Source organism: Rhincodon typus, unplaced genomic scaffold (genome assembly GCF_021869965.1).
Source record: "Rhincodon typus isolate 14 unplaced genomic scaffold, sRhiTyp1.1 hic_rhity00001944, whole genome shotgun sequence".
NCBI lineage: Eukaryota > Metazoa > Chordata > Chondrichthyes > Orectolobiformes > Rhincodontidae > Rhincodon > Rhincodon typus.
The window spans coordinates 8,041-22,250 of record NW_025967582.1 but is presented as its reverse complement, the minus strand read 5'-3'; the positions used below and the strand labels follow the sequence as shown (position 1 = coordinate 22,250).

Genomic DNA, 14,210 nt, shown 5'->3' with positions numbered 1-14,210 from the left:
CTTAGAACTAGGGATGCCTATTCTAATGGGACATATTCTTGAAAGTTTGATAATGAGACACCGGCCTGCAGTTTACAAATTTTACTACATCTACTTAATAAAGATTAGGTACCTTGGTGTTCAAGCATAGAACATAGAACAGTACAGCACAGGACAGGCCCGTCGGCCCACAATGTTGCACCGAACTTTTACCCTAATCCTAAGGTCTATCTAAGCTCCACCCCTACCTTATACTATCATCCATATGCCTAGCTAATAGCCACTTAAATGAGGCCGACTCCACTACCCTCGCCGGCAATGCATTCCACGCCTCGACCACTCTCTGAGTAAAGTGTTGAGTGTTTTTACACTGCATTGACCAATAAAAATAGGCTTATTCTCGAGAAGTAGCAGAATGTTTATTGGGAAGTAGGAAAATATAACATAATTCTAATCATAGTTTTCTACCATTTCTCTATAATGCTTTCTCTAAGCCCCCACTATCTAGAAGAATTGTGCTCGTTGACTCACTTGCTATGCCCCGCTCTGAAACCTCTTCAAATCTCCTGTAACCCTGAGAGATGTTTTCTCCAATCAAATACACTGAGAAAACAGGGATAGTTTATAATCTCAACAAAGGAAGGCATTTTGGCAACACCCAGCAGATACTGTAGTATCTATAATGTGGGAGGTTTGGGGAAAAATATCCAGCAGAGAAATAGAAACATAGAATAATTGAAAACAGGAGCAACAGTAGGCTATTCAACACTTCAAGCCTGCTCTGCCATTCAATATGATCACGGCTCATCATCCGACTCTACCCTGTTCTGGCTTTCCCCCCATACCCTTTGATCCATTTAGCTCTAAGAACTATATCTAATTCCTTCTTGAAAATTTCAGTGTTTTGGCCTCAACCACTTTCTGTGGAATCAATTTCACAGGTTCACCACTCTCTGGCTGAAGACATTTCTCCTCATCTCAATTCTAAATGGCCTACCCCACATCCTTAGACTGTGGCCTCCTGATTCTGGATTCCCCAGTCATCGAGAACATCCTTCCTGCAATTATCCTGTCTAGTCCTGTTACAATTTTATAAGTTACCATGAGATCCGCCCTTATTCTTCTAAACTCCAGTGAATATAGTCCTAAGCAATCCAGTCTCTCTTCATAGATCAGTCCTGCCATCCCAGGAATCAGTCTGGTAAACCTTTGTTGCACTTCCTTCAATAGCTAGAACATTATTCCTCAGATAAGAAGACCAAAAATGCACAGAATACTCCAGCTGTTGACTCACCAAGGCCCTGTACGATTGCAGCAAGACATCGCCACTCCTATATTTGAATCATTTAGCTATGAAGCCAACTTACCAGACTTCAACACAATCTAACTAATGAAATGGACCCTGTGCTGTGTATCCCATGCCTACTGGGCTCACCATCCAAACCAGGAAAGTTACAGACAATCCAGGAGGTCTGGAAACCTATTTATATTCCATATTTCAGAAAAATAGTGCTGTCAAGCCCCAGGATGTCTGCTATAGTTTGAAAAAAAAACCACAAGATCGATTTGGGATAATTTTGCTGATCCTGCTCATGGTTAGAAAGTAATACAGAAATAAGTACGGATTTACTCCTTCTATCATCAATACAAAATACTGCAGTGTCTGCTTTTTGCAGGATGTACTTAAGTAAACTTGTTTCAACAGGTTATTTCAGCACAGCAATGTACATTATCAGGAGAAAAGCTGCAATATCATCACTTCCATGATTCCTTAAAGTTATTCACCGTTCTGACTTCGACATGAATGTCCTCAAAACCCTGAAATTCCCCACCTACTATCACCATTTTGGGACCACTGTCAGCTCACAAGCTGCAGTTGTTCAAGAAGAACAATAATTAACACCTCCTTAGGGAGACCAGATTCTGAGGGCAAGTAATAAAACATGCCAATCCTATTTTTGGGAAGAGGCAGGGTAATGAAAGACAGTGTCAAATTAACATCACTGCTGGCAGAAATTCCAAACCAACATGCTGTGGCAAAATCAGTAATCCAATTCCCAAAACAGAAAGATCACCAGAGCTCTGTTGATGATTAATTAAATGAGCCCTGGAGGAAGAGACCTAATACTGAGAACTGGATTCTTCAATGAGTAGGCCAATCCTTAATGAACAGAGTTAAGCTCATAACTGTAGGTATTCTCTGGTAGGCATTATAGTTTGGTCAGTAAAATTCTAGTTATACACTCATTTGGGGCTAACTATAATTTTGTTCTGTCAACTTGCAGCCAACAAAGCCCTAAAGCTAGGTACATGGGGTAAATATGGGGCAGATGAGTGCACGCCCTAATAAACAAAACAAAAACTGCAGCAAGATGGAGATTTTCTGGTCGCATGCACTTTACACTTTCTAAACCTAGAGATGGGACTCTACATTTGTCAGATAACCAAGCCAGCTGCCTAGTAAGAAAATATTCCTTCTATCACCTGAATCCAGACCTTGCATGTTATTGTGTGCCACAATACAGCAAAATAATCTGCCAACGAATGAATTAATAAAAACGATTACGTACTGAGACTGGAAATAAAATTGAACAGTATAATGATTTTTTAAAAATTGAAAAAATGTACATTGTTACAGTGAGGTTGGTGCAAACAGGTCGGCCTGGAGAACTGTACGCTGTGCGGCTCGTTGGTCTAGGGGTATGATTCTCGCTTAGGGTGCGAGAGGTCCCGGGTTCAAATCCCGGACGAGCCCTGGCTTTTTATGAAACTAAATTCAGGCCGCGCTACATTTTTTATCCTTTCCCGCAATTTGCCAAAACGAATCAAAAGAGAAACCCTGAGGGGAACCCGACAGGAATTGAAATAAATAATTTAAGAAAAAAAAACAAACTTAAAAATAAAACTGGGCTCGTCCGGGATTTGAACCCGGGACCTCTCGCACCCGAAGCGAGAATCATACCCCTAGACCAACGAGCCAGCTGCCATTTTACTCCCTGGCAGCGGCTTTCTCCATCTACACCGCTCCCATTTCAGCTCCTGTTATTACATTCGCCTCCAATGAAAAGAACCGACTTCTCTCCCCACCTCACCCCCCTCGACACCGGGTCCCCGGCGCTGGGAGCCGCTGACGGGAGACCCCCACCAACACCACGTTTCCCCCGGCGCCAGGGGCTGAGCAGGACCCGCAGGAGAAAGCGAGCTCGTTCCGCCGCAGCGCCATCGAGTGGTACAGCAGGGCGGTGCAGCCATTTGACAACGCCGCCGCCAAGTACCCACCCCCGTCTCGCACTCTAGCCCCATCCCGTGGCAATGCCGAGCAGTGCAATCAGCTTTTGGCCAGACACGTGGAAAAAATACATGGCGCTTTACGCAATGGGCAATGTGCCAAAGAAAGAGATGCGACTGCGGTGACCCCAAAGCATGGTTAAAGAGATCATAGATTTAAGGAGAGACTTTGGAAGTGCAGAAGGTTTGATGGATTAAAGCCTAGATGGTTGTAGGCACAACTACAATGACAGGACAAAGTGGTAAATGCATAAAATGCCAAAATGAAAGGAATGGAGAGTTTTCAAAGCTTGTGGGGCAAGAGGAGGTTAAAGTGATGGGAAGCGGGCATGGATTTAAAACGGAGGCGAGAATTTTAAGGAAAGGCAATGATGACATTCACCAATTATTCATCCAAGGAAAGTCAAGTGCCAAGCATAGAGTCATAGAAACGTACAGCATGGAAACAGGCCGTTTGGTCCAACTCATCCATGCAAACCAGATATCTTTAATTAATCTACTCCCTTTTGCCAGCATTTAGCCCACATCCCACTAAACCCTTCTTATTCATGTACCCATCCAGATGCCTTTTAAATGTTGTAATTGTACCAGTCTCCACCACTTCCTTTGGCAGCTCATTTCATGCATACACCACCCTCTGTGTAAAAAATGTTGCCCCTTAGGTCCTTTTTAAATCTTTCCCCCTCTCACCTTAAACGTATGCTCTCCAGTTTTGGACTGCCCCAGCCCAGGGAAAAGACCTTGGCTATTCACCCAATCCATACTCCTCATCATTTCATAAACCTCGATAGAATAGGAAGGGTTTATAGGAGTATGGGCCAAATGCTGGCAAATGGAACTAGCTTAATCTAGGATATCTGGTTGGCATGGAAGAGTTGGACTGAAGGGTCAGTTTCCATGCTGAACAGCTCTATGACTCTAAGGTCACCCCTCAGCCTCCGACGCTCCAGGGAATATAGCCCCAGCCTATCCAGCCTGTCCCTATAACTCAAACACTCCAACCCTGGCAGCATCCTTGTAAATCTTTTCTGAATCCTTTCAAGTTTCACATCTTTCCGGAGGCCAGAATTGCACACAATATTCCAATAGCGGCCTAACCAATGTCCTGTATGGCCACAACATGACCTCATGCAGAAAAACAACGAACCAGCTCGGCGAGCCAATCAACCACAACCATGACCTCCCAACTCCTATATGCAATGCACTGACCAATAAAGGCAAGCATACCAAACTCCTTCTTCATTATCCTATCTACCTGCGACTCCACTTTCAAGGAACTATGAACCTGTCCTCCAAGGTCTCTTCGTTCAGCAACACTCCTCAGGACCTTACCATTAGGTGTACAAGTCCTGCCCTGATTTGCCTTCCCAAAATGCTATACCTCACATTTATCTAAATTAAACTCCATCTGCCACTTCTCCACCCATTGGCCCATCTGATCAAGGTCCTGTTGCACTCTGAGGTAACCTTCTTGGCTGCTCACTACATCTCCAATTTTGGTATCATCTACAAACTTACTAACCATACCTCCTATGTTCACATCCAAATCATTTATATAAATGACATAAAGCAGTGAACCCAGTGATCCTTGGATAATGCCAGAATCAATGTCACAATGAGCTGAACAATGGAAGTGGGACTCGAGTGGGACATAGTTGACTATGTTAAAATTTGCAGATAGTTTAGGACAGAAAGGTATTAAAGTCATACTCACAGAGGATATCATTGCAAGTTTATTAGGTCTGAGTCAGTACCATGGCACAGAATTTTAGGGAAATATGTACTTTGTGACAAGGATCAGAAGTTTGTGAGGTTTCAGTCTGCATTCATAAAAGTGCCAAGGATTTGCTGTTTTGAGAAAGAGTGAGGGTAGATGTTTTGAAAAGGAGAAAGGCAATAACTACCATTTGCTATATCAGCGTTAATGATTATCAGAGTTCCAAATATCATCATCCTTGTCTCTGTCCTCCATTTTTTTTTAAGTCTGTTTAAAACTTTCTTCTGATTTATATTGAAGTTAAATTTAAACAAGTTTTCATCATTTGGTAGCAGCACCTTCCACCTTAGTAAAAATTTGTAGACAGTAACATATAGCATAACATTGGATGTTAATTGCAGCACGACATGTATTTCCTTATTTATTCTCCAATCCCCCTCATATTTCATCGTCTTTTTTATTACAGTCACTTTTTATTTCCTTGGTCTCTTTTTGAACCTCTGACCATCTGTAGCCAATATTATTTCAGTACTGCAGCTGTAATTCCTGTACTTGCCACAAGGCAGCAATGTGGTATTACATTTGAATCCTTCAGAGGCTGAGTGGCTAGAGTCTGAGTCATTTGGCAGCACTGAACGCCATTAAGTGGCAAAAGACAACCAAAGAGTAGGGATACAGCTTGACGTTCTGAAATGTAGAAACGTGAAATATCCAAATACATTTAAAATGGAAAAATAACAACGAACACCAATAAGTTGCAGAAATAACTTGGACTTTTTAAATTTAATGAAACATCCCAAGACAGGTCACAAGGGCATTATAAAATAAAATATGACATTGAACCAAAAGAAGAGATATTGGTCAGATGACGAGAAAATTGGTCAAAGGCAGCAACGTTAAAGTGGATCTTAAAGGAGGAAAGTGAAGTTGAGAAGCAGAGAGGTGTAGGGAGCGTTTTCCAGAGCTTAAGGCCTAAGCAGCTGAAGACATGGCCTTCCATGGTGCAGCAATTTAAATTAGGGGTGCTCAAGGGAGAAGAGTTACAGGCGTGTAGATACATTGGGACTGGAGGAGATTACAGAGATAGGGAGGGGTGAGGCCATGGAAGGAATTGAAAACACAGATGAGATGGATAGAAGTTGGTGGGGAAAGGATGGAACTTGGAGCTGGGGCAGACCAAAAAGAAAGTCTTCAGTCTTTCCGATATTTAACTGGAGGGAATTTCTGCTCATCTTGGATATTGGATAAGCAATCTAATGAGGTTGTTGACTTGCTCGCCAAGCTGGCTTGTTTTCATTCAGACATTTCGTTACCATGCTGGGTAATATCATCAGTGAGCCTCCCTGATGAAGTCACCTAGCATGGTGACAAAACGTCTGAACAAAAACAAGCCAGCTCGGCGAGCAAGTCAACAACCTCACCCACAACCCGAGCTACAGATCTTTGCTAAAACTTTAAGCAATTTAATCATTAACAAGAGTGGAGGAGTTGAAGGAGATAGTTGTGAGGTAGAGCTGGGTGTTGTCAGCACACGCACAACCCCCTCTGCTGTCTTTATGGGTATCATTACCAAGAGGCACAATGAAGATATTAAATAGGAGGGAGCCAAGGATAGATCCTTGCTGACAACAGAGGTAACAGGCACAAGCTGGAACAGAATAAGTCACAAATAGTTCGCTAAGTAATGATTAGATGGATAAAAATGGAACCAAGTGAGAGCAGCCCCTACCAGCTGGACAACAGTGGACGATACTTTAGTCAACTATTGTCAAAGCTTCCAGACAAGTTGACAAGGATTAAGAGGAAATGTTTACCTGTGTCACAGTCACAAGGGATGTCATTTGTTATTTTAATAAGTGCTGCTTTGATGCTGGAGCAGGGCAGGAACTTGTTTGAAGAGATTCAAACATAGACTTCCAAGAAAGACGGGAACATGTTTTGGAGGTGACCACATGTTCAAGGACATTGGAGAGGAGATTGTAATTTGCAACGACAGTGAGGTCAAGTGGAGTTTTTTTTAAAAGATGAGTGCCAATTTAAAGGAGAACATTTACAACATTGGCTAAGATAGTGCTCAGGAGTGATGTTGGGTGTCAGCGATTTAGTGATATGAGCATCGAGGGAGTAGGAGGTATGTCTAATGAATACAATGAGCTCAGACAGACCATGAGTTCAGGGTGAGGAGAGGAGAGGAGGTGGATTGGACAGGTATAGCTATGCCTGTCTCTGTCGGGTGTGTGGAACATTCCTTGTTCCAGTCATACTTGGGCTCCCACCCGCAACTGTTTTTCCATTACATCGATGATGTTTTCAGTATTGCTTCCTGCTATCATGTGAAATTGAAAAACGTAAATCAATTTTGCTTCCAACTTCCTTCCTTCTCTCACCTTCACCTTGTCCATCTCTGACTCCTTCCTTCCCTTCCTCAACTTCACTGTTTCCATTTCTGGGGATAGGCTGGTCACCGATTTCCACTACAAACCCAATGACTGCTACACTTACCTCGGCTATAATTCCTCACACCCGGCTTCATGTGAAGATTCCATTCCATTCTCCCAGTTTCTCTATTCCTGCCGCCTCTGTTCTGATGATGCCAATGTCCACCAGGCTGCCTCCAACATGACTCCTTGTGTGGGGTTTGAGTGGTTTGGAACACGACTGTTTATGGCTGCATTATTCTTTGCTCTAGTGCAATGCTTCTGCCGATGGCAATTTCTGCCACATGCCTTGCAGAATTGTATGAAAGCGAGGCATTTCTTTGGTGCCTGCAGAAGCCACATCTTCCACATATCTAGCTATGTTCAGGTGTTCTAGTGATTGCGTCAATCATTATGTTTATGCTTAGGGCCTTTAAACATTGCCAGCCTGTGAAGGTACTTACCTCTTTGACACTATAAGTCTCTGGCTTAGCCAGTGAATCTTTCTGGAAAGTTTCCATGGGAGCAGAGGTGATTACCAACTCAACTAGCTTGTTTGCTCACAACATATTTTTTTAAAAAATCACATCGTGTGCACTTTTCCCTGCATGTACTCATGAAATGGTCTATGGGTTGTGTAGGCTTCAGTCTAAATCATTTGAATTCCAGTCAATGAATGCAGAAGTTTCATCAGATTCTGACTTGGTCATCAAATGCAGCACATATCTTTTGGGGATTTTTTAACTCTTTGGCTGTTAACCTCGATGTGTTTAGTCTGTGTAGACTTTCATGCTCAACTGATAAGCAGCTTTTAATGGCTTGTTTTCCTGTATACGATACAGTTCAAAAACATTTAAAACTTTATTAGGAGGTCTGCTGTGTCCCAATTTAAAGTGGAGAACATTAGGGGTATTCTGACAACATGTCTATAAGCTCCCTTTGCTTACGATCAATTCACACACCCTGATCACTTACCTTTCTCAAAGGTGCATTACTCGCAAGACCTTTTGTGTGAGGCTGGAAAAGCACAGCAGGTCACAGAAGGGTTTTGGCCTGAAACATTGACTTTCCTGCTGCTCTGATGCTATCTCACCTGCCTCACACCTAAAGACTCTGCATTACTCGAAAGCTGCATTTTCAGCAGTGTCCAATAGCAAGTATTATCTCATGCACATTAGCAGACTGACTGTCAACCAGGTGTTTCACATGTAGATCAATCTGCTTGCTGATTTTTCAAACACCATAAACCACATCAGTGTAGCGTTTTTCACTGCTGTTCACCATGTCATGTTAATGATAATAGTCCAATGATCGATTGTTAGGCAGAGGGTCATTAACTCCATGGAGTTTTACCATTTTAAAATGGTATGGCATTACAAGCTATGAAGCAGACATTTAGGGCAACAAACTGTTTTTTGTGAGTGCAGCTAACTTCCAAGCAGAGCCACAATTTCATACGCACACTCTATGTGGAGTCCTTAAAGGTGGATTCTCTTAAAAGCAAGATTCACATAATAGAATGTAGCAGAGTGAACTAGTTGGATTGTCTCAATCCTAGTGAGAACAAGTCCTGGAGCTCCCCACATGTTGTTGGAAGTGAGACTGAAGGAGAAAGGACATAGGGACTAAAGGTGACATTTTGCAGTAGCGAAAAATGTAGGGGCTATCCTTGCAATCCAGGATGATCTTCAAACAGTTTAAGCAGTCAGGAACAGGAGCAGATAGTGCTTTCTATGGACCAGACCAATCTGGTGGTGAATGGTTATCAAATTGCCAATCAGATGTGGCTAAGTTTGCGTCTAGGATAGTTATAAGATTATTTAGCAAATGGGTAGCTGCAGAAATATCGTGGCAAATGGAATCCCAGAACATAGTGACATAGTGACATGGTGGCTCAGTGGTCAGCACTGCTACCTCACAGCACCAGGGACCTGGGTTCAATTCTACCCTTGGGTGACTGTTTGTGTGGAGTTTGCATATTCTGTGTGGGTTTCTGTCTGGTGCTCTGGTTTTGTCCACAGTCCAAAGATGTGCAGGTTAGTTGGATTGGCCATGCTAAATTGCCCATAGTGTCCAGGGGTGTGTAAGTTAGGTGGGTTAGACATGGAAAATACAGGGTTACAGGGGATGGGTCTGGGTGGGATGCTGTTCAGAGGGGCAATGTGGACTTGTGGGGGCCGAATGGCCTGTTTCCACATGTAGGGATTCTATAAAATGAGACAGTTGTGAGTTTAAGAGTGCAGTTGTAAGTGAATGGGTGAAACATACAAAAGCAGGCAATGTGGCTGGTGAGAGATTCCAGGAAGTGATCAGAGATGGCCTTATCTGTAATTGATACACAAGACCATGTGACACAACAAGGTGTCTAAGGAGATGATAAATATAGGCTGGAATATTGGAGGCAGAGATTTAAGGGGAATAAGAGACCAGGGAACCCAGAGGAGAGAATATGTTGAGATGAAAGTTGGAATTATTGAAGATGAGAAGTTGCTTGGTGCCAAGGCTGAGGGAGGAAAGTCATGAAGTCATAACTTGATGAGAACATTTTTATCATACTTGGAACGGCAGCACAGAACATGACTTTTAAGGAGAGGTGAGGGGTAGAAAAAGGGGAGATACTCAAAAGATGTGAAAGTGTAATGGAGTAGTGGGACATCTTAAGGATGTGGTGATAAACACCACTGCCAAGGTCACGGTCTTAATGGGATAAGTGGTGGAAAATGTAACCAGGCTTGAAAAGAAACTTCATAAAGAGTAGAGGTATCATTGTCCCTCAGCCAGACTTCCATTAACGCCATGCTGTTGATGCAATTTTCCAGAATAAGCACTCCGATGGTAAGAGCCTTGTTCACCAGTGAAAAGACATTGTGGAGGGACCTGCATAGACAGGTGATGAAAGCTGATCCACTGGCACAGTATGCACAGTCAACGTGACTTGGACATGAAGGGAATTAGCTCATAAGTGGCTGCATCAGATGTAAAGGCCAATGAGATAGTGTGGTAGGCCAATTGGGAGTTAGGGGTAGGATATTTGGGAGTTGCTGGTCATAATGTGACAGACCTTCATGTTTCATTTATTCCTTCTGAGGATGCCAACAGAAGCCAAGGGGAAGCTGCAGCCATTCCTGAGAGGGAGCCAAGTCTGGAATGATGGCAAGAGAGTAGGAAATTCATGGAGCACTTGAGAGTTAGTAAAGTGGGAGAATTGAACACCTGTGAGTGGAGAAGTAAAATGAGACATGACAGCATGAGGCAGGGAGGACTATCAAGAAGTTAAAAAGAACCTAAATGGAAACAAATGCTTGGATCTGCAGTGGCAACGAGATGTACAAAACTCAAGTTATATTTGCATGTTTTTATAAAAATTAGGGGAATAAAAATGAACCACGAGGAGTTTTATCAGTATGATACTAGGGTGAGAACATTCAGGCATGTGGAAAAATGGTCAAGAGCTTCAAGTTCCTAGGAATAAATATCACTAACAAATACCACCACATTAGAAAGTATCCTATCTGGATGCATCATAGCTTGGTATGGCAACTGCTCTGCCCAAGGCTGTAAGAAATTAGAGAGTCATGGACACAGCCCAGTCCATCATGCAAACCAGCCTCCCAATCATTGACTCCATTTACACATCCCACTGACTCGGGAAAGTAACCATAATCAAAGACCCCACCCACCTTGGTTATAACGTCTTCCACCCTCTTCTATTGGGCAGAAGATTCAAAAGTTTGAAAACATACCAACAGATTCAAGAACAGCTTCTTCCCACTGTTATCAGACTTATGAATGGATCTCTCGTACATTAGAATTGATCTTTCTCTTGTATCTTCTCTGTAGCCGTAATATTACTTTCTGTATTCTGGTCTGTTACCCTGACATACTTATGTAAGGTATGATTTGTCTGGTTATCACACAATACAGTACTTTTCACTATCTCAGTACATTTGACAATATTAAATCAAAGCAAATTGGAGTGTTGGCATGGACTATGTGGCCTCCTTCTGTCCTGTAATCATTCCGTTTTAAATCACTGACAAAATAAGTAGACAGTACATGAACAGAAACTTCTTCTCACTAAGAATTATAATTTAGAGTACAACCTGAAAGATTGAGGTCATCCGATTTCATAAGAACCTTCAAAAGGCAATTGGACATGTAGTTGAAGAGAATTCATTTTCAGAGTTCAGGGGAAAATGGTGCGATGTGAGACTAAATAGGACAGCACTTTGAAAGAAATCCCTCCATTCTTATAATTCCCTCACAACAGGACCATTTAGAATTTAATGTTTGTCCATGTTGTACCTCTAGAAATATCTCACTTCACTTTATTTCACACTTATTCAGATTGAATTGCATCTGCCTATTTCACAATTTCCTTGCTTGAATACCTCAGATTTTTGTTTTAAAAATGCATATATTCCTAGGATGTTGTCATCACTGGCTGGGCCTGCTTTTAATTGCCAATCCCCAGTGGTAGCGGGCTGTCTTCTTGATCTGCTGCAGTTCAACTGGTCTGGGTAGACTCTCAATGCTGTTTGGGAGGGAGTTCTAAGATTTTAACTAAGTGACAATCAAAATATCAAATTAGCAGAAATCTACTCTTCTGAAATAAAATGAAGTTTTAACCTGTCTTAAAATTGGATTTTTGGTGCCCAAATGGCTACTTAAAGGTTTTCCAGATAACATGCCATAAAAACTAGATCAGCAGCAGCAGAACCTGGCCTTGTTTGAGTAATAACTCTGTGGGCCCAAAGTGGCTGCTGTAAAAATCAAACCAGATATCCTTGATCACTGCAGCTTCCCATACCATAGTGGCACTGTGCTATCATACCTTGAGAGTTGCTTATAATTGAAAAGTCAGGATAGAAGCCAAAGCCTATAAAGCAATTAAGAACAGAAAAACATTGAAATGTGTTGGTACAGCAAATCAAGTTGCGACTTTTTTTTTTTAGAAAAGGAAGGGGTTCACAGGAAGTGGGTGTTGCTGGCTGGGCCAACTTTTATTGTCCATATCTTGTTTTCCCTTGAGCAGATGACAGTGAGCCACCTTCTCAAACCACTGCAGTCGAGTTGAAGGGGCAAAAGGTATATCTCCAGTGCTGTGAGAAGTTCCAGGATTTTGACACAATGGCAGCGGAAGAACAGCAACATAGCTCCAAGCCAGGGTGACATATGGCTTGGAAGGGAACTGGTGCGTGCTGTGTCCATAAGCATCTATTGCTCTCAAGATTCACAGTGATAGAGATGGAGAGTGTGGAAACTGCTCTTGAAGGAGTGAGTTATTGCAGTGGTGCTCACTGCTGCCATATTGCATTAGTGGTAGAGGAAATGCACATTGATGGTGATGGATTGGGTCCCCAGCAAAAGGCTCCTTTTTCCTGGCTGGTGTACAAGTGTTGTTGGAGCCGCAGTAGTCCAGGAAAATAACAGTATTCCATCACAATCCTGACTTGTGTTGTGTCTGGGCCATAGATTCTAGAGTTGAGTTACTTGCTGCAGAGCTCCTAGCTTCTGAACTGCTCTTGTAGCTAAAGCTTTGTATAACTGGTTCAGTTCAGTTTCCAGTCAATGATAATCCCCAGCACATTAATAGTGGGTGATTCAGCAATGGTAATGGAACCACATGTCAACAGGAAAGGATAACAGAGGTTCAAAAGCCTGGAAATAGCAGGAAGTAGAAAGGAATAGAGAAGCAAGATCAGGAGTTCAAAAATGTACAAAAGGTGAACTAATTTGAATACATTTGACATAATAACTCACATCTGCAGACTCTCACAGATCGTTTTTTTTTTTAAAAATAAAACTCCCCTCTCCCCAAACACAATCTCAAATCTGTGCCCAACTAGCAAATTTCAGCATCTATGCTCACAGAAGTAGAGAGATTTATAGCACAGCTGATGGCCAGTAGGTCAATCCTGTTGATGCCATCTCTATGTGAAATGTTTAAAAAATCCTACTACCCTACTTCCCCGAAAACTTCCAGCATCATTCTACTTCAAATATCTATCCATTCTACCCTCAACAGTGGTCTCTGCCTCAATTACTTGTGACAAACTACACATTTCAACCCTTTTCTGAATAAAGAAATGCCTCCCAGCTTTTCACATCTGTCAATTTCAACTGTTGCCATTTCCTTAATGTCTCCCCAACCAGAAAAAGTCTTTGAATTAACAGCGAGCTCACAGGAAGTCTCAACACTGAGACTGATGTTAGAGAAACGAAAGCATGTCAAACAAAGTGAAATAACGCTGACAGGGGAGTTGCTGTGATTACTGAGAAGCTTCAGAGTTTTCAGGTAGTTTGTTCACTTCCTATTACTTCCTGTTCATCATTGATTTGAAGCAAAACTGGCATAATGTCTCAGACAGGACTAAAATAAGCCAAGTAACACTGCTGTAGATTCCTCCTGAAAGCTTTGTAATTATGGGGTGATACTTATTTAGGTGTTTTTGGTATATTTTTTCTTCTCCTGGTCAAGATGATCTTCATGTGTCTTGATTATGTATTCAAAAGGTGGTAAAATCTACTGAATGCAAGTTATTTTTCCTGCTGTAGCAGTTCAGCAATTTGGTGAGCAAAAGTAAAATTTAAGACTTGGTAAGTCTATGCTAGCAAATCCTGAATGCAGATTACCATTAAGCAAGCAACAAGCTAGTTACAATGCACAAATCAGATGCACCTCAAGTGTTTAATTTGTTTGCTCATTTTAAAACATAGCTCATTCTTCACACCAGTTGCTATAGATGCTATAGCTGGAGCCTTGCTATCAAACTCGCCTTTTGCAAGGAAAATACTAAGATTTACAT

The 14,210-nt window shown here is 42.0% G+C and overlaps 2 non-coding genes across 2 annotated transcripts; one reads left to right on the top strand and one right to left on the bottom strand.

The window, feature by feature from the left end:
* The first annotated feature begins 2,662 nt into the window (after window positions 1–2,662).
* On the top strand, window positions 2,663–2,734 carry trnap-agg. Its single transcript has one exon. It is a non-coding gene; the product is annotated as a tRNA-Pro (tRNA).
* A 152-nt stretch (window positions 2,735–2,886) lies between these two features.
* On the bottom strand, window positions 2,887–2,958 carry trnap-cgg. Its single transcript has one exon. It is a non-coding gene; the product is annotated as a tRNA-Pro (tRNA).
* Window positions 2,959–14,210: the final 11,252 nt, after the last annotated feature.